The sequence below is a fragment of the Anthonomus grandis genome, chromosome 13 (assembly GCF_022605725.1).
Source record: "Anthonomus grandis grandis chromosome 13, icAntGran1.3, whole genome shotgun sequence".
Classification (NCBI taxonomy): Eukaryota; Metazoa; Arthropoda; class Insecta; order Coleoptera; family Curculionidae; genus Anthonomus; species Anthonomus grandis.
The window spans coordinates 27,248,909-27,267,842 of NC_065558.1; the positions used below are offsets into that span (position 1 = coordinate 27,248,909).

The 18,934-nt window shown below is 32.7% G+C and overlaps 1 long non-coding RNA gene across 2 annotated transcripts; it reads right to left on the bottom strand.

Moving 5' to 3' along the window:
* Positions 1-1,359: 1,359 nt before the first annotated feature.
* LOC126744124 (uncharacterized) lies at positions 1,360-7,531 on the bottom strand. Of its 2 annotated transcripts, XR_007663067.1 has the most exons (4): positions 2,586-7,531; positions 2,159-2,328; positions 1,957-2,100; positions 1,360-1,703 (listed from the first exon to the last, which is right to left on the bottom strand). It is a non-coding gene; the product is annotated as an uncharacterized LOC126744124 (long non-coding RNA). The 2 variants fall into 2 exon arrangements; XR_007663066.1 differs by having other exon boundaries at positions 1,957-2,328.
* Between the last annotated feature and the right edge of the window lie 11,403 nt (positions 7,532-18,934).

Here is an 18,934-nt window from a genome sequence, read left to right on the forward strand (position 1 = left end):
TACTTTGGTGTTGTTTGTGGGCTCAAAGTCATCTCTGTATATGGCTTTTACCCATTTTCGCCTTAGATTTATATCCTTAAGAAAACCGAAGACATGCACTTTAGGTCCGTTTTTATAGTTTCCGTTACAACCCGGAACACAGCACTTTTGAGGCATATTTAAACTCTGGTATTAACTACAAGCCGAGGGAGAGATAGGAGAAAAACATTAAATTAAACACGAACTAATGTATTAAAATCTGATATAAACAAATAAAACCGCGGCGTCGCCCGGCCGGTGCGCCGGAGAACAGGTTTCTCCGAGGATTTTTCTAGTCCGAAAATACGATTTTGCGATTTCAAAGTACGCTAAGAGTTTACATAAATATAACATACACGTTTCGCGGAAATAAACAGTTCCGATTTTAGAAAAAAACACAAAAATTAGCTAATGTTTACTGCGGATCTCGTCAGAAACACCGGCAACCACAGAACATAAATATAAACAACCTTAGAACATTGAAAGGCTAGAAGTAGCATGCCGTGGAACTATGGGCAGGTTTGTTTGCTTGCAACATCTCTGATGCAATGATGCCAAGTGCTTATAGAGAAATGGCAAAAATCACTTTATAATATCATAAAAATTTTTAGTTGTTTCCGAAGGCACAAAACAATACTACTGCTCCCCTTTAATAAAATATCAAGCATTTTTTAAAAATAAATTTGATAAGATACTCTATATTGAAGTCAATATAAGTTAAGTAAATGAAAATAAAGTACGAAGAAACGAGAAAACGGTAATGGCATCGCAACGCCGCTCGATCGCATTGTTTATGTCACAGATACAAGCACTCTTTACCAGTGACGTCGTCAACAAATATTTACCTGATAAATTTTTATTAATTAATAATTAAAGAGTTTGAGTATAAGTAATATTACCATTTATGAGCTATTTATGTGTTTTTTTTAATGGACTTCATTAGAGGAAGGTCCTAATGAAAGGCAGCATTTTTGTCAAAGCATTTTTATGGGAATTAAATATTTTATTAATATAATATTATAGATTTCTTAATAAATCATGTTTTAAGACAAATTTTTAACATTTTGCAAAATTTTATTGTTATTGTTATATTGGACAAAACTCAGTTTTACATCACTTACTTACATCACATAATATATACTTCTATGCTGCTGACTTTTTCAAAGGGACAGTATTGCTTCAGCGGAAAAAGTTAAAACTACAAGGATGTTCAAATTGTGAAGGAGTTGCAGGTTTTTTGTAGGTTATAAGATTTGTATTATGAGTATTTAGCCTGTATAATGGTTTTGAGACATTTAATAGAGACCTACATAATACCTAATACCAAATATTATATCATATTAATTTATACTAAAAAACAAAGCTAAGAATAAAGACTATGTACAATAGATTAGATTAGAGAGTTTATTAGTAGTAATATACAAACAAGTGCTTTTACAAGTCAAATAAAATATGTAGTATGTTGGGCTTTTCCATAAAATCATGTTATTATTTCATGTAAGTATTTTAATAATGACTTGAGACATCTAATTCAATTTCTTTGGCGCAAATTTGCTTGTTGCAATCTTCGAATTTTAATTTTTTGTTCTTTATTTTTTTTCCATAATCTGGTGACAAGTGATTAAGCTCTTGAAACGGTGGAATCATCCGTGCTTAGGTCCTCAGGATATCATTTTGATTTTACCCTAGAATAATATACATAAAAATATAGTATTACCAAAATTAAAAGGAAAAAATTAAAAAAATTTATTATGATAATCCATTGATCAATAAAATGTATGTTATTATAGAGAATCTTTGTAATGTCATACATTTGATTAATTGCATTTAGTTAAACAAATATAATATAATAAAATACCATATCACTTTTAAATAAGATATATAGAATAGGATGATACATGGCATAAAACTAGTAGTCTATTTTGAGTGTATTTATACCTTTTCCTTGACAGAGTCAGGGAATGTGTAGCAGTTAAACAAAAACGGCTTGGATGAGAAATAGTAATTGTTGACCTAGACTCCACGGTTACTGTAGAACTATAATTCTCAGATGCAGTTATTGTTGATGATGTAATGTAAGATCTGTAATTATACAAAATTTGGTGTATCAAGAATATTAATCTATTTTAATTATCCATACGTGTCTAAGTAAGTATATTAGCTTCACTGTTTGTACTATATACCATTTTGAAAGCTAAAGAAGTTTTTGCACTCTTCGGGAAAGCTACCCCTGTAGCTTTGAAGGGTAAATCACTTGGTAAATTAACTGAATTATTGGCTGCTGTGTTTTTAACCAGTGCATCAGAAATCCTAGTAAAAAAATAGTTTTACACACATACCTCATTTAATAAGTATTAGGTATAAATAAATCTTATATGAGTAACACTAATACTTTTTGTGAAGAAGCTGTATGTTTTACAACATAGCCCAAGCACAAGTTTTAAAAGGTTGTTTTTTTAGCTTACATAATGTAGTAAATAAAAGCATGCAAACCTTTATCAATAATTCTAAGGTAAAATATACTCATACCTATAAATATACTAGAAAAATATATTTAAAAAAATTACCTTTGAGGTAGAGCTGATTTTTTTAATAAAGTCTGGCTACTGATAATATTATCTCCCTTATATCACTTCTAAGGATGTGATCTGAACAAACAAATATGTTCTTTTTAAATGTGTTGATTTCCATTAATGAAACCCATTGTTCCCTTTGGGCATAATCATTGGGCAATCTATAATAAGTATTTGATATTTAATCAAAAAGCAGAAAAAAATTACAGTAATAAATTAATATGTGGTGCCAATTACTATATATATTATTGTAAGTTGCAATAAGGTAAAACAAAAAAAAATTATGGAACGAATTTTAAAGAAAGACAAAATTAACTTTATACATAGATATCAAACTATATATAGATAGGTACATAGGTATTATGCATTTTTTCTGCCAAAACAACAAAAAAAACATAAAATCCTGTAATAAAACCAGGGACAAAATTCTAGTTTTATATCTTTTATAGCCTATTAATAGATGAATATGTGCAAAAAAATATTTAGATTTAAAAATATAAATATGTTGGTATTTTACGCACACTTTCACATTCAAATTTTTATTAGGTTTATATCTATAAGATCCCCTATTCTACGTTTATGATGATGGTTACCCCATGATGTGATGTTATGAAAGTATCGGTACTTACTTGTGAAAAGATCGGCTTGAATCACGTTTTTATCATGATGCGGCACAAACGACACAAGTTTTTGCCATCCTAGCAATTTAAAAAAACACTAAAACGTGGCCTTTTTTCCTTTTTAAACCAAAAATTAAAGAAAATACACGAATCCCGAATATAAACAAAAAGCCGTTTGACAGATGACACAACGCGTATGGTTTAGGCGCTTAAGCTCCGGTGTTGTCGCTTCAAATTTTTTAGAAGCAGTTTTAGGGATAAGAATGTTAATAATTTTGTTTTTTTTTGCTTAAGGATATTATATTTATTCTTAAAATAGGTTAATTGTAGTATTTATACTTTTTATTTTAAATTTTCCTATAAAATATAACAGAAATAAGTTAAATTAACGTTATAATGTTTGTTAAAATATAGCTAAAAATTTCCTCCGTTGGAAATTTGTGTCGACTTGACAACAGAGAATCGGCACATATGTTTGTAAATAAAACACCCCTCTTGCCCCTGTGCACATGTTGGACTCAAACAAAGTTGTTGTTTACTAATTCTAGCCTTTCAATGTTCTAAGTAAACAACCTAACCTCTCGTTTCATCAGGTGGCACAACTAGTAGATGCGCCGTTGTCAGATTTATATAGAAAGAACTCCTATTGGCAAGTAGCAAGGTATTAGATAAATGATAAAATTTGAAAAAATGGAAGTTTAAATTATAAAAAGAGAATTAAGGATGCACTCTTTTTTTTAACTAAATTGTAAAGTAAGGGCAGTTAAAGATATAGCTTTGATTATTTTAAAATAGTAATAGGTCATCCTAACGTTCACGGCAATCTTCAAAGTCTGGCAGCGTTGCAGGCAGCCTTCCGTGGACGAACAACGGCAGCGTCAACAGCTGAATTCACCCGAAAATCAACCCGAAGTGTATGGCCCAAATGCGTGACGTCACGAGCAAAATTTTTTGGAGCGCTTTGTCCTTTTGTAGAGGTGTTATTGACACAATGTCCTAATCGTGCGAGAGTATCTATCGAACAGATTTCCGGAAAAATGGATTGGAACAGTTCCGTGACCTACTCGTTCCCCAGACATAACTCCGCTCGAATTTTTTCTCTGGGGCTATTGCAAAAATTATGTTTACAGTCGTGTTTTTAAATCTGAGGATCAGCTGACGAGAATAGTTCTTGAAGCATTTGAGAGCATTACACCTAATGTTAAGAAGTGTTTTAAACTCGACTGTTAGAAGATGTTATCTGTGTTTGGAGAATAATGGTAATTTGTTTGAACATTTATTACTATGATTTAAATTAGTATTTTTGGATTTCTAGTAGGTAGTTTTTTAATTTAATAATGTGTTTAATTCTTTAAAATAATCATGTGACCTAGCTATGTGACGATATGTGAATAAAATTTTTAAGTTATCAATAACGTGATTTTTATTTACTATTTCAAAATATTAGTAATAGCAGCCTACTACACCATACTCAGCGTCTTCATTTCACCTCCTACTACATCAAAACCATCGGAATTTAATAAAAATCCAATTTTTAACATTTAAATATTGTGGGAACATATTGTGTCATACATTGTTATAATCATAATAAAATATGCTATTTTATACAGGGTGTACTTTTTTACGCGCCATATAAAAAAATTAAGTTGATGATGGTTTTTTCGAAACGAAACGAGAAAGTGTCGAGAGAAGAGAAGTTGTTTTTCCATATCCCTCTAAATAACGCCAGAAAAAAATAAAAACGAAATCGGCAAATTTCGGTTTTTCTCGAATATCTCCGGAACTACTCAAAATTTTAAAACTTTCTAAACGGCGTATTGTTAGGCTCTAAAATGCGCAACTTTTCTCATATTTAATCAGCCTCGTATGTCCTAAAGCTGCTGAGATCCCCATGTTAGACATCCTTATCTTAATTAATAGTTATAATCAAGTTTACATTCTTCAATAGCCAGTCATAAGTGAATCTTCGAACAATCCCAAGCCTCCAATAATTCTGAGCTACCGTCTGCAAACTCTTGGGAAAATAGTAACACTGTAAAATTAACGCCACAGTGCCTAAACAAGAAATATCCTGTTTGTTGGTAAAAAAGCTTGAAACGGTTTTGTAAAAATCGTATTTTGCGTCAGGTACAATAAATACATTATGAAATATATTATGATGCCATAATTTTAACCTTTTCGACACTGCTGGCTCATAAATGTCCCAAGAATTTTTTCAAGAACACGAAAATTAAAACAGCGCTTTGTAATGCATTGGGATGGGATAATTCAGTATTGGGGATATCTCGAACGGGATTCCCGAGCTATGACGTACGTTCTCGGCATTTGTAGAAGGTCGGTGGCTCTCGAGTTGTGCACGTGTCTTTGATTCATAAACCGGAAATAACCTTGTACATTGGCTGTATTCAAAGTGCTGCTAGTAGTATGAGTAAAAAGTAATTGATCTTATCCATTTTTAATCTTTTTATACAATGTTAAGCACAAAAAATGGTCAGTGGGATATATATTCCAGCCGTGTTATAACGCGAGACTTATTTATCCCAGCAGTATTACAGCGTGGGACATATATATATCTGCAGTATGTTGTAGTGTAATAATTATTTATTCGATTTTAGAAAAAATCAGCGATTATCAGCAAGTGAGTTGCAGCACCTTGTTGATAATTTATCGGATGTGAACAGGATCCTTTCCACGATAGCGATGATAGTAAAGATGCAGACTATGCATGTTCCGAAAGCGGATCTTCGTCAGAATGTGATAAAAATGAACAAATTGAGGAAGTGAATATAGATGTTATTCATATGGAGGATGAATCAAGCAGTTCACAAGAATCAAATGAAGCCCCTATTTGACTGGACCTTCGACATTTGTTTTGACCCTGGAAGTCTCCTTGATTTGACTCTCGACGTCACCGCGACTCGACCTGGCTTGAACTACTACGCGACCTCTAGTTGACGTTTAACGTGAGCTTGTGTTGACCTTGACTTGATCTTCGTCATTTGTTTTGATCCTCGAAGTCTCTTTGACTTGACTTGGAAGACTCTTTGGCCTTTCCATATTCAACCGGTTCAACATCTTTAAGAGGGTGATTATGGCTTAAGGGTTCAATTTTGCGAATGGATCCAACAAAATTGAGGCCTACATTAATACATTTTATTTAGCGCTGGAGCTCATTTTACCCGCAATGGAGTTAATAACCGACACAATAAACATAGGTGGTCAGATGAAAATCCTCATGCCACGTTTGAACGAAACCTTCAACATTGATTCAGTGTTATATAATGTCTGGTGTGAAATGCTGAACGACCAGTTGTTTGGTCCCTTTGTATTAGATGAGCGTCTAATACTGGAGAAGGATATTTACGCTTTTTGGAAGACCATTTAATGCACATGTCGGATGATGTTGCGCTAATTGTTCGACACCGAATGTATTTCCAACACGATAGAGTCTCGCCTCATTTTAGTCGCAGAGTTCGTAATTTCTTAGATATTCGTTTTCCTGATCGTTGGATTGGCAGAGAAGGACCTCAAGTTTGGCCACCGAGGTCACCAGACTTAAATCCACTGAATTATTGCCTCGAGGGTGGATGAAAGCTCTAGTGTACGAAACACCAGTAGAAACCGTAAAAGGACTCCACAAGGAAATTTGAAATGCTTCAAATATTATTAAAAACAATCTCCAATCAATTAAACGTACAACACGAGCACTTAATAAACGTACTGCAGCTTGCCTTGAACTTGGTGAGGGTGTTTTCGAAAACATTTTAAATTAGTGGAATTTTGGTTTTTACTAGTATTTGTTTGTGTTGCTTTTAAAACAAAAAATCTTACAAAAATCTTCAGAACCGATTACTTCAGAAACGGTTCAGAATCGGATTAAAACGTATGGGCTGATTTATCTTATTTTGACCTTTAAACATGTTCCCAAAATATTTCCGTTTCCTCCCGAAACACCCTGTATAGCTGATAAATAGAGTTGACTTTACCATAGTAAATCTTAATTGTTTTTTTAGCAGTTTTGAAATGATAATCGAAAACCATTGATCACATCATGCACCGTAACGATATTTAAATTTTATGTATTCTTTTAAAAGAAACTATTAAATACAATTTTTTAAATATTGCTCAAGTGTCTCAAAACGACCCTACTATTTGAATAAACTTATATTAGGTAGCGTATAAAGTAGGTTTTGCACACAAAATTTGTTTGTAAACTAATAATAAGTTGAAACGTCAAAACCATAATTTAGAATGTAATTTAACTTTAACTTGATTCAAAAAGACGTTTTTTTGCCCTGAGTATACAGGGTGTCCCATTAATAATGGTAAATATTTTACAGCAGATTCCTCTCATAAAAATAATGAGGTTAGATTAAATTTTCCTAGTCCGAAAATGAAATGCAACCAAGATATAGGGTGATAAACATTAAGTTTTTTTTTAATTTTGCTCATAACTTAAGCATTTGTTCTTTGTTTTTAATGAAATTTGGTCTGTGGGGGTTTCTTTATATCCAGGAATCCGCTATATCCAGGAACAACAAAATCAAGATCCCCTATTTATTAATAAAATTATGTTTACGGATGAAGCGACTTTTACCTGACGGGGAATTTTTAATTTTAGAAACAAACATTCATGGGATATTGCAAAGCCAAACCTCATTACTGAAAGACACTTTCAACACGAATTAAAAGTTAATATTTGGTGTGGTGTTATAGACAATTTTTTTTAGGACCTTGAGAGTTACCTCCAAATCTAAACGGTGAATTATATTTAAACTTTTTAGAAACAAAACTCTATTTAGAAAATTTGCCTTTAAATCTGCGCCAAGATATGATTTTTATGCAAGATGGCGCTCCTGCGCATTTTGCTAGACCCGTGAGAGAATATCTTAATGCTTATTTCAACTGGATAGGACGTCAAAGACCTTGGCCCGCACGAAGTCCTGATTTCAACCCATTGGATTTTTGCGTATGGGGGGGGGGGGGTACATGAAATCCATTGTTCACGAAAATCAAATAAACACAATGGAACAATTATTAGAAAAAATTCAAGCCGCTGCTGAATCAATTCGAAATGAGCAATTATTTTTTTAGATTCTGCGGTCTTTTAATAAAAGAATTTTAAAATGTCTTGAGACAAATGGAGGCCATGTGAAACATTTACTGGCAAATATTGATAATTTTTATTTTTAAGTAATTATTTAGGTTTTATATTTTTATTTATCAATCATTTAAAATGTTTAAAATATGGTTTTAATGGATGTCTTTAAAATTTTTAAATGTAAAAATCTAGAAAAAGAGTAATCCTAGAGACATTTTTAAGGTATACCTTTTGTAAGCAAAAATGCTTGCAGACTGCATATTTAAAATAAAAAATAAAATTATACAGGGCGTAAAAAAGCTATGGAGTTCAAAAAACCACTAAAATGTGGCTGGGGGCTCCCTCTGTGAGAAAATTAAAAAACCTAATAAAATTAGATTTGGCATATAAAAAAACTTCCAAATGCCAAATTTAGTTAAAAACAACTGCTAAAGTTATGGACAAAATTCAAAAAAATCTTAGTATCATTTAGTATCTTAGTTGCATTTCATTTTCGGACTAGGAAAATTTAACCTAACCTCATTATTTTTATGAGAGGAATCTGCTATTAAAATATTTACCATTATTAATGGGACACCCTGTATATTATATATACAGGGTGGTCCAGTCCAAACGTCATTAATTTTAATATAATTGTGATAGAGAATTAAAAAAGAAATAGACTTTCATTATAAATTTTTTCTCAGAAATGTTTAATAAAAAAGATATTAAACATTATCTTTCATTTATTTATCATAACTTTTAAACTGCATGCCAAATTTAATTAAAATTGAGCAAGTAGTTTAAAAGTTATGATTAATAAACAATTAATTCTTAACTTTAGCACCCTGTATCTTTGTTATTAAACATTTCTGAGAAAAATGTTATAATGAAAGTCTATTTGTTTTTAAATTCTCTATCACGTATTAAAATTAATGACGCTTAAACTGAACCACGCTGTTTATACAGTGAGAGCCAAAAGTCCGGAATAAATTTATTTAAAATTCAGGGGTATGTTCAAAAAAAAAACGCTCGGACACGACGATTTTTATTTTTAACTGCGGGTTTTCTTACTATAAATTTATGTATACAGGGTGGTCCAAAGATAAGTTACAACTATCAACTTCAATTTTTGAAATGGAAATACCTAGTTTTTATTCTGTATTCTTAAAGAACAGAAAATTCTAGACATATTTCATGTACAATGAATGTACGTCCTATACCTATCTTTATTTGTTTTTGAGTTATTGACAGTTGAAGATCGGCATATTTGCACTTTTGACATGTTATAAAATCCAAACGGTTAGACATAGACAAATGCGGTTTGCACTTTTTATCGAAGCTTTTTTAAAACCATCTGTTGACACTAGCTAGTTAGTGTCAACAGGTACTGAGAAATTTACGGTTGAATTTCTAAAAAAACATTCAAAATATTAATGTATTTAATCAAAAGTATTGTATAAACGTTGAACAAAAAGGATAACCTACAGGCATATTTCCAGAATGTCTTAAGATAGCAAGAGTAATTCCCTTGCATAAGGGTGATGATCCTGAAACTCCCTCTAATTACAGACCCATAGCATTGCTTTTAACCTTGTCCAAAATTATTGAAAAATTAGTAAAAAACCGCATGGTATCATATCAGACGCAAAAAAATATAATTCTGAGTGAGCAGTTTGGGTTTCAGGAGACCAAAGGGACATTGGATGCCATTTTTTCATTTTTAGAGTCTTTATATCTGGGACTCAGCACAATGGGTAGCTTGCAGCGATATTCTGTGACCTTACCAAGGCATTTGATTGTATTGATCATGGAGTGCTGCTGTGGAAGCTTGAGCAGTACGGATTTAGAGGGCTGTGTCTTCAATCGTTTGGTTCATATTTAAGAGATGGGCGACAGACTATAACTGTAAAAGGGGGAATTGTCAAGGGAGCAATTTGTCACACATGGTGTCCCTCAGGGATCAGTGTTGGGTCCGACGTTGTTTTTACTGTACATAAATGACATAGCAAGTCTAAAGATCACAGGTAGATTTACTTAATTTGCAGATGATGCAACAGTGCTGTGGCATGATATTAATGCTGCAAATCTAAATGAAAGAATAAATAGGGACATTGCTGTGATAAAAAAAAATGGTGTGAATGTAATAAATTAACTCTAAATATTGCCAAAACCAGTATTATAAATTTTAAATGCAGTTTAAGTAAAGTATCCTTAGGTACAAGTGCTTTAAAAAATTTGAGTGAAAATAAATTTTTGGGAATAGGCATAGACAATAAATTAAAGTTTGAAAGCCATATTAGGCTACTAAGCAATAAACTAGCATCAAATTGTTAAGCTCTTAAGGTAGTGTCCCAGGAGGTTGAGTTTAGTGTTGCCAAAAATATTTATTTTGCATTAATTGAATCAAATCTAAGGTATGAATTATGTTTCTGGGGTGCATGTTGTGACCAACTTTTCAAAAGTGTCTTTGTGTTGCAAAAAAGAGCACCAGATACATCTGCAAAATTGGTGCGAGGGATTCATGCAAAGAGCTTTTCATTTCACACAAAATCTTAACTCTGCCTTTCTTTATTCATTTTGGAATCCGTTTGGTCTTATTCATAAAAAATATAGAAACCACAGCAATGTAACAGAAAGACATGAATACAGCAGTAGAAGGGCCAATAATGTAACTTTACCTATACTGAACAGTACATCGATAAAAAACTCTTTTATTTTCGATGGTAAAAAGCTGTATAATCATCTTCCTGCAGATATCAAAAAGACTCATAATAGAAAGCTCTTTCGAAAAAATGTAAAAGGATTGCTTGTTGCAAAAGGCTACTATGAAATAGGAGTTTTTTTACATATTCGATAATTTCAAGAATAACCGAAATACAAGGGGAGTCCCAAAATGTCGAATTTTCAAAAATGGCCTATATCTTAAAAACTAAGAGGGCTTTGGAATTTTTGTTAACGGCATCGTGATTTTCACGAAAAAGTAGCACACTGTCGCGAAAACCGCATCACGCTAACGTTAAAAATAACGGAGATACCCTGCAAAAGTACCCAAAATGGGACACCCTGTACTGTGTCCTTTTTTAACATGCTTTAATATTAAAGTTTGAATATTTTATCGATGTATATGTAAATTTAAGTTTGAATTTTAATATTGTAATTTGTTTATTTGTATTATACAGGGTGTTTCAGAACTATCGGATCAAACTTTTGGGGGTTATTCAGTGCAACAGAAGAATCCATTTGAATATAGGAACCCATGCCCGGAAATGCGTCACTACGCCACTACGGCCGGGCCATAAGACGCGTTAAAATTTATAAAAAACATTAATTACCTAAATAGGATCTGTTGCATTTATTTTTACCTTTTGTACATGATACCATAACAACAATTGTTTAAAATCAACGCTTATCAATGTCAATTCTCAATGTCATGTTTAAAAATTTTAGAGCTTACAATTTTTAAACATTTATTGCTAATGGAAAACTTTACTAATCAAGAATAGACGGATATACATTTGGCATACGGAACAACAAACTGCAATGCACGAGCAGCTTCGCGGTTGTATCATGAACGTTATCCCGAACGACAGCATCCTGGATACAAAAAGTTTATTACGGTTCATCGGCGGCTCGCTGAGACAGGCATGTTTAAGACCAAGATGCATGATACTGGTGTTGCTCGAACCGTAAGAACGGTCGAATTCGAAGAAGAGGTGCTTCAGCGAGTTGCCGATGAACCATCAAATAGCACACGTGACGTCGCTAAGAATATGAATACGAGTAACGCTTCTGTCTGGCGGGTACTACACGAGCAACAACTCCATACTTACCACTTCCAGAACTTCAAGGTATGACTGCAGCCGATTATCATCCTAGAGTTCAATTTTGTCAATGGCTTCTGGATCACATCATTGCACAACCAAATTTTTTACGATATGTTTTGTGGACCGATGAAGCCTCTTTCACAAGAGACGGTATTTTTAATAGTAGGAATAGCCATGGTTGGGACAAAGAAAATCCTTATGCAATTTTTCCAAGAAAACATCAGAATGGTTGGTCTGTCAACGTATGGGCAGGCATTGCTGATGATTTTTTAATTGGGATCCTTACCTTGTACCGGAGCGGTTAACAGGATCCATTTATTTGGGTTTCTTGGAGGAAGTTCTCTGAGAACTCCTTGAGAATGTTCCACTAAACGTTAGACAGCAAATGTGGTTTCAGTATGATGGAGCGCCGTCTCCCTTTGCTGCACAAGTACGCGAGTATTTGGCTCAGCGGATTGGGCACCGTTGGATTGCCAGAGGTGCAGCAGTTTCTTGGCCTCCTAGGTCACCCGATTTAACGTCGCTCGATTTTTTCTTGTGGGGACATGTAAAGTCTTCAGTCTACGAAACTCCAGTAGAATCAGAGCTAGACTTAATTGGACGAATAACAGGAGCATTTGAAATCATTCAAAACGAGGATCAAATTTTTAGTGTAGTCCGCCGAAATCATGTGCGGCGTTTAAATCGGAGTATTGAGGTTGGAGGAAGACATTTTGAACAATTGTTGTGATGGTATCATATACAAAAGATAAAAATAAATGCATCAGATCCTATTTAGGTATTTAATATTTTTTCTAAATTTAAACGCGTCTTAGGGCCGTAGTGACACATTTCCGGACATGGGTTCCTATATTTAAATGGATTCTACTGTTGCACTGAACAACCCCTTGAAGTTTGGTCCCATAGTTCTGAAACACCCTGTATGTTAAATCTAGTTTTATTGTATTCTTACTATATAATGGTTTGTTAATTTTTTTGTTTTTTTTTTTACAGCGTTGTCAACAAAATTTCTTGTGACAATAAAGCTTATATTGATTGATTAATTGATTGAAGAAACCACAACCGCAACCACTTACAGTCTGACAAGTGGATCTGAAACAGCGGCAGGAATGTGGGCCAAAATATTCGACGTTGCCACGTTTAACCTCAAAACGTAATTGAGCGGGACTTACTTTCTAATAATATGAGATTATATATATAAGATTTTGTACAATCACAAGATATAGAGGGTAAAATGTTAAGAATTATAATCTAAATAGTTATTCCAGTTTGGCTTTAATACGCAATTGTTTAACCATTAAATATGGTACAATTAAATGTTTGTCCAAAAAATGGATGATATTTAGTAAATCTGGCAACATTACGTTCCAGCTCTACATTCCTACTTCTACTCCTCTACTTCTTGTATAATAGGGGTCAGCCATTATGAACCTGAACGCTTGTGATTGGTTTCCCTCGCCGCACGTGTTTTTGTTATGAATTATTTCGACAGTTCATTGGACAGCGTCTTTGTCACCTGTTTACAATGTTTGCTGCCGTTTCAAAACATTGATTACTATTGAAGGGTGGACAGTGGCGTAAGTTTTATCGTTGATTTTTGGATTCCGTTTATTTTATATGTTATTTATTATTTTGTTTTATTTGTGGCTATTAATTAAAAAAACTGATATTAGTGTTGTGTATACCTATAAGTAGGTAGTGTTATTTTCGTAGGTTGGAGTTTCACTGGTTTATTACTTACATGAAATACCTAATATTTAATTTTTTAGTTTGTTTTATTATTGTCTACATATAAACGAATAATAACATTTATTATAATGAATAAATTCACTGAGGGTAAGGTCCTTCATAGTAAAACGAGGGAAGTTATAGCAAACGTTTACAGGTAAGTTATAATAATTTATTTTAAAAACAGTGAAATACATTGTGCTTCTTAAAAAAACAGTAGTTTATATTATATTTTATTGCTTTTTGTATACCAACTATGCATTCAAAATGTTGTTATTAGGATTTGCGATGAAGAAGCAGCAAATAATTCGATGAAATTGCCTCTTAAGCGTAAGCTTGATCGCGTTTCCCTTTTTTACCAGAGTCTCCGTATCATCTGTGAGAAAAATTCACAAGGAAGATGAAAAAAGGCGACAAAATAACCCTGATGAAATGTAAGCCAGTCCAGGGAAAAAAAGGCCACGGAAAAAAAGATGACAGTTTTCATTTTCAAATAGTTAGGCATTATATCACCAGATTTTACCTGGAATATAAAGTGGTTCCGACAACTAGAAAGTTGTTAAGAAAATTAAAAGAAGAGGCAAATTTTTCTTATTCCAGGGAAACGCTTCGGCTTTTATTAAAGTCAAATGGCTTTTTTTGACTTGGGAAAATTTTAATGGAGAGGCCCAATATTCTTTCCTGGAGATACAAATATCTTCGCGAAATACGAAAATATCGCGAAGAAGGCCGAAACATTATTTACTTGAACGAAATTTGGGTGGATAACGATTTGACGTTCAAGAAATGTTGGCAGAGCAATAACTGGTGTTTTAAAAAATATTAGTTCAACGGGTAAGCATACAAAACAAAACAGTGTGTATAAGTTACAGTCATATATTTTTTCACGGGCAAGGACCCGTTAAATTTGAGAAATATATATATTTTAAATGATATTTTAGGTCGGCTAATATTTGTTCATGCAGGTTTCGACAAGGATATATATATATATATGAAAATACCAAATAAATTTGTCCCTTGCAGTCTAATATCGATTGGCAAAAAATGTTTTTTAAAGAAAATGGCTGAAAAAAATGGGGTGTAATAAGGTTTATCCTGTATATTATTATGTATTACATATACTATATGTTATAGGTATAAGTCACGATGCAAATGCCAGAAAATTTGATCTTTTCGATTTGGTTTTACGCCACAAACCACCTGGTAACCAAAAATATTATATAGTAGATCGGATTATAAGGTCCCATGGGCATACTCCATTAAGAACACCGCCTTATTTATGCGAGTTAAACCCAATTGAGTTAGCTTGGGCAAGACTCAAATTATTAATAAGAAGTCGGAATACTACTGGTAATTTTAACATTACAACCTTAAAGGAGGTAAAAGAGGATGCTATATCCTCGATTTCCGAAAATGATTGGCAGAAATTTTGCCAGCACGTCAGAACTGTGGAGGATAAATTCTGGGAAACTGACCAAATCATGGAAGAAATCGAGCCCCTTGTCATCAATGACATGAGGACAGTGACACTAATGGCAGTAGTAGTGAAGACGATAGTGAATACGAGGCTGAAGATAAAAAAACGAGCTTGCTTATTTCACCAGTGAAAATAAAAACATGTTTAAGTGTGTGAGTCTTAAAAAAAACATTAACATAAATAACAGTAAACCAAAAATTAGGTAAGTTATTTACCTTGCTTTTTCGGAAATGCCAAGAAGAGTGAAAATTTCGCATAAAAAAACATAAAAATTCCCGTTCCTAGTTTAACCGAACTTTTATCATTGCCAAAACGCTTATGCTGTTCGTTTTTTATAATCTATACCAGGTGGCTCATTTTAGTCGACGTTTGACTTTTGTTTTGTTTTTTTTAATGACCTTCAAAATAGACGTACTATTGCAGTGACGTGGCCCCCTGTGACCTTAGCAACTTTTGTTTAAACTTTGTTTTTAAATTCGGCTTAGCAACAGAGATATTTGCGTGCGACCCTGTATACAGGGTGTTCCACAATCAACGTCACAGGCTATAACTTTTTTATTTTCAATTCAATTCAATTCAATTCAAATTCAAAAGCTTTTTATTTATCCCAAAATAAATTACACTTCATTTTTAAATATAACAATAATCTCGGTTGATGATAAATAAAGGACTACCCTGCGATTAATAAACCGATTCACAAGTCTGGAACTTATTTTCAGAAATGTGTAGAGCGCCCCAAAAACTAAAACCTATAAAAAACTAAAACCTAAAGAAAAAAAAAATCACTATTTATACTTAACAATAAAGTTAATAATTTTCAGTTTATGACAATAATTTTGGTATCCGGTCAAGCACAAGAACCCCCCATAGGTCACTAGGAGAATAGCACTAATAATTCATTATTATTTATAAATTGGACTGACAGAGAACGCACAGATCTAGCCACAAATAGTCAGATAATTTCAACATTTTCTCACATTTTCATTAAATTGTACGTTGCTCTTGCAAAAGTTTATTTTTAATGTGTTTTGAAAATGTAGATATTGCTAAAGTTTTTTTTTAATTGGAATATTGTTCCATATTTGAGGTGCAACAAAAGCAAAGGATTTTTGGAAATTTGCAGAACGGTGTTGCGGTACAAGAAAATTGCCAGTATAGCGAGTTTGGTGATAGTGATCTCTAGATAAGAAAAGTTGATATAAATATGGCGGTTGCTTGGATTTTAAAACTCTATAAATAAAATTGGTTAAATGTAGCGTACGTCGATTAGCCATAGATAATATTGAGTGTTTATTTAAGTGTGGAGTAATATGATCTCTATAGAAAATATTATATGAAAATCGCAAACACGCATTTTGCAACTTCTGAATAGATTTAGAAATTCTGTTAGTCAAAGAGCTGTGATAAATGATGTCACCATAATCCAACAAAGATAAAACAAGAGAGTTACATAAATAGTATTTTGTTGTTGAGGGCAAAAATCTGTTTACTTGATATATTTTCTTCAATCTTAAATAGGCAATGCAAAGTTTCTTTTTTATATGCGTTTCGAAAGTTAATCTTGTGTCAAGGTAAACACCTAAATTCTTTACTTCTGTGACAACAGGCAACCTTTCATTATCTATCATAATATTTAAATGTTGATTAATATTTGCTATTCTGGCTTTGTTCTCTCCCAACAATATTACACATGATTTTGCAGCATTTAGCTTAAGATTATGATTATTTGCAAAACTTCGAACTTTTTTTAGGTCATCATTAAGATTTTTCTGAAAATGCTGCAATAGATCTTGATTAAATGAAATGTACAGTTGGGAATCATCAGCAAACTGTTGCATTTTGGAATTTATAACCTCTTTGTTCATATCTGCAACGTATAATGAAAACAATAATGGCCCTAATATCGACCCCTGTGGGACGCCCGTTGTCACCGGTATGTAATCAGATTTAATTTTGTTGGGCCCATTATAAAGAAGTGTACTCTGAACACGTCCGACTAGATAAGATTCAAAGAATTTTACAGCTTCCTGAGAAAAACCAAAATGGTGAAGCTTAGCCAACAACATCCGATGACACAGTGTGTCAAAGGCCTTACTGAAGTCTAATAGGCAGAGGCACGTGATTTCTTTCCGATCCTGATCAAGCCTTACATCATTCACCAAGTTAATTAGACAGGTACTAGTGCTAAAATTTTTTCTAAATCCAGATTGGCTAGGCGGAATTATTTTTTTAGATTCGACAAATGAAACAATCTGTTGATAAATGTGCTTCTCCAAAATTTTTGATATAGCCGGCAAAATACTTATGGGTCGAAGATCTTTAAAGTCTCCTGGATTTGAAACTTTTGGTAATGGTAAAATAATAGACTTTTTCCATAAGTCCGGATAACTATTTTCTAGAATACAAGTATTAATAATATTTATTAAAGCATATTTACAATAAGGAAAGCATAATTTAATATCTCTTATTGATATCTCGTCTTCGCCTGTGGCATTAGTGCTAATAGAATTTAAAATTTGGATTAATGCTTCTTCGTCTATCAGACCAAACCTTAACTCCTCGGTAAATGATTGATGCCTATTTTGTTTATAAAAATTAACCTTTTCATCTGAGGTAGTATATGTACTTGAATTAGAATTTACAAAATAATTATTTATTGCAGATGGATCTGGAAATAGCTGAAAAATGTCATTGGTATTTTTAGTTTTGGTCAGATTTAACTTTTCAGCAGATTTCCAAAAATCCCTTCCAGACTTTGTAGAAAGAGATTGAAAGTAAGCTATTTTCTCACGGGCTATGGCATGTTTAGTCGTATTTCGAAGTTCCCTATAGTATTGCAGTTTGGCGTCGGTTCCATGCTGTAGATATTTCTTGTGGGCCTTATCTCTTAATTTCATTAGCAACTTAATGTTATTCGTAATCCATGGTGTATATGGCCTATCCTGGATTCTTTTTTGTTTCAAGGGAGCATGCCTGTTAAGTAAAAACATGATAAACGAATTAAAAATGTTTAATTTATTATTAATATTAGTTAATAATAAATTAAACATTTTTAATTATTTTCAGGTATATATTTTTTTAAATATATTTTTAATAGCTATAGGATCACTACCCAAAATTATTTAAAAAAACTGCCCCCCGACAAATTCATTTTTGGGGGATGTATTTGTTGGGGGTAGTTTTTTTAAGTAATTTTGGGTAGTGGTCCTATAGCTATTAAATTTTTTTTTTAATTTTTATAGTTAAAAATAAAAAAGTTATAGCCTGTGACGTTGATTGTGGGACACCCTGTATACCAAAAAAAAAGAACTTATTTCCAAAACCATAAAACATACAAATGAATAACTAATTAGGAAAATTTAATTTAATAAATTTTAAAATTATTTTCCTTAAATCGAATTTAAATATAATATAATACCATATAATTCATATAATACCACACGCCACTGTCCATTTTATGAATGAAATCGGCCATGTTGTCTCCACTACTGTATTCCCCTTACCTCAGGCCGAAGTGCTTCAGATCCGTCTGCCACACTGTACTGTATAAAATAACGATGGTACTTTAGCAGAATGTAATGAATGCAGTAACTCTGGTTTTGGAAGTCAAC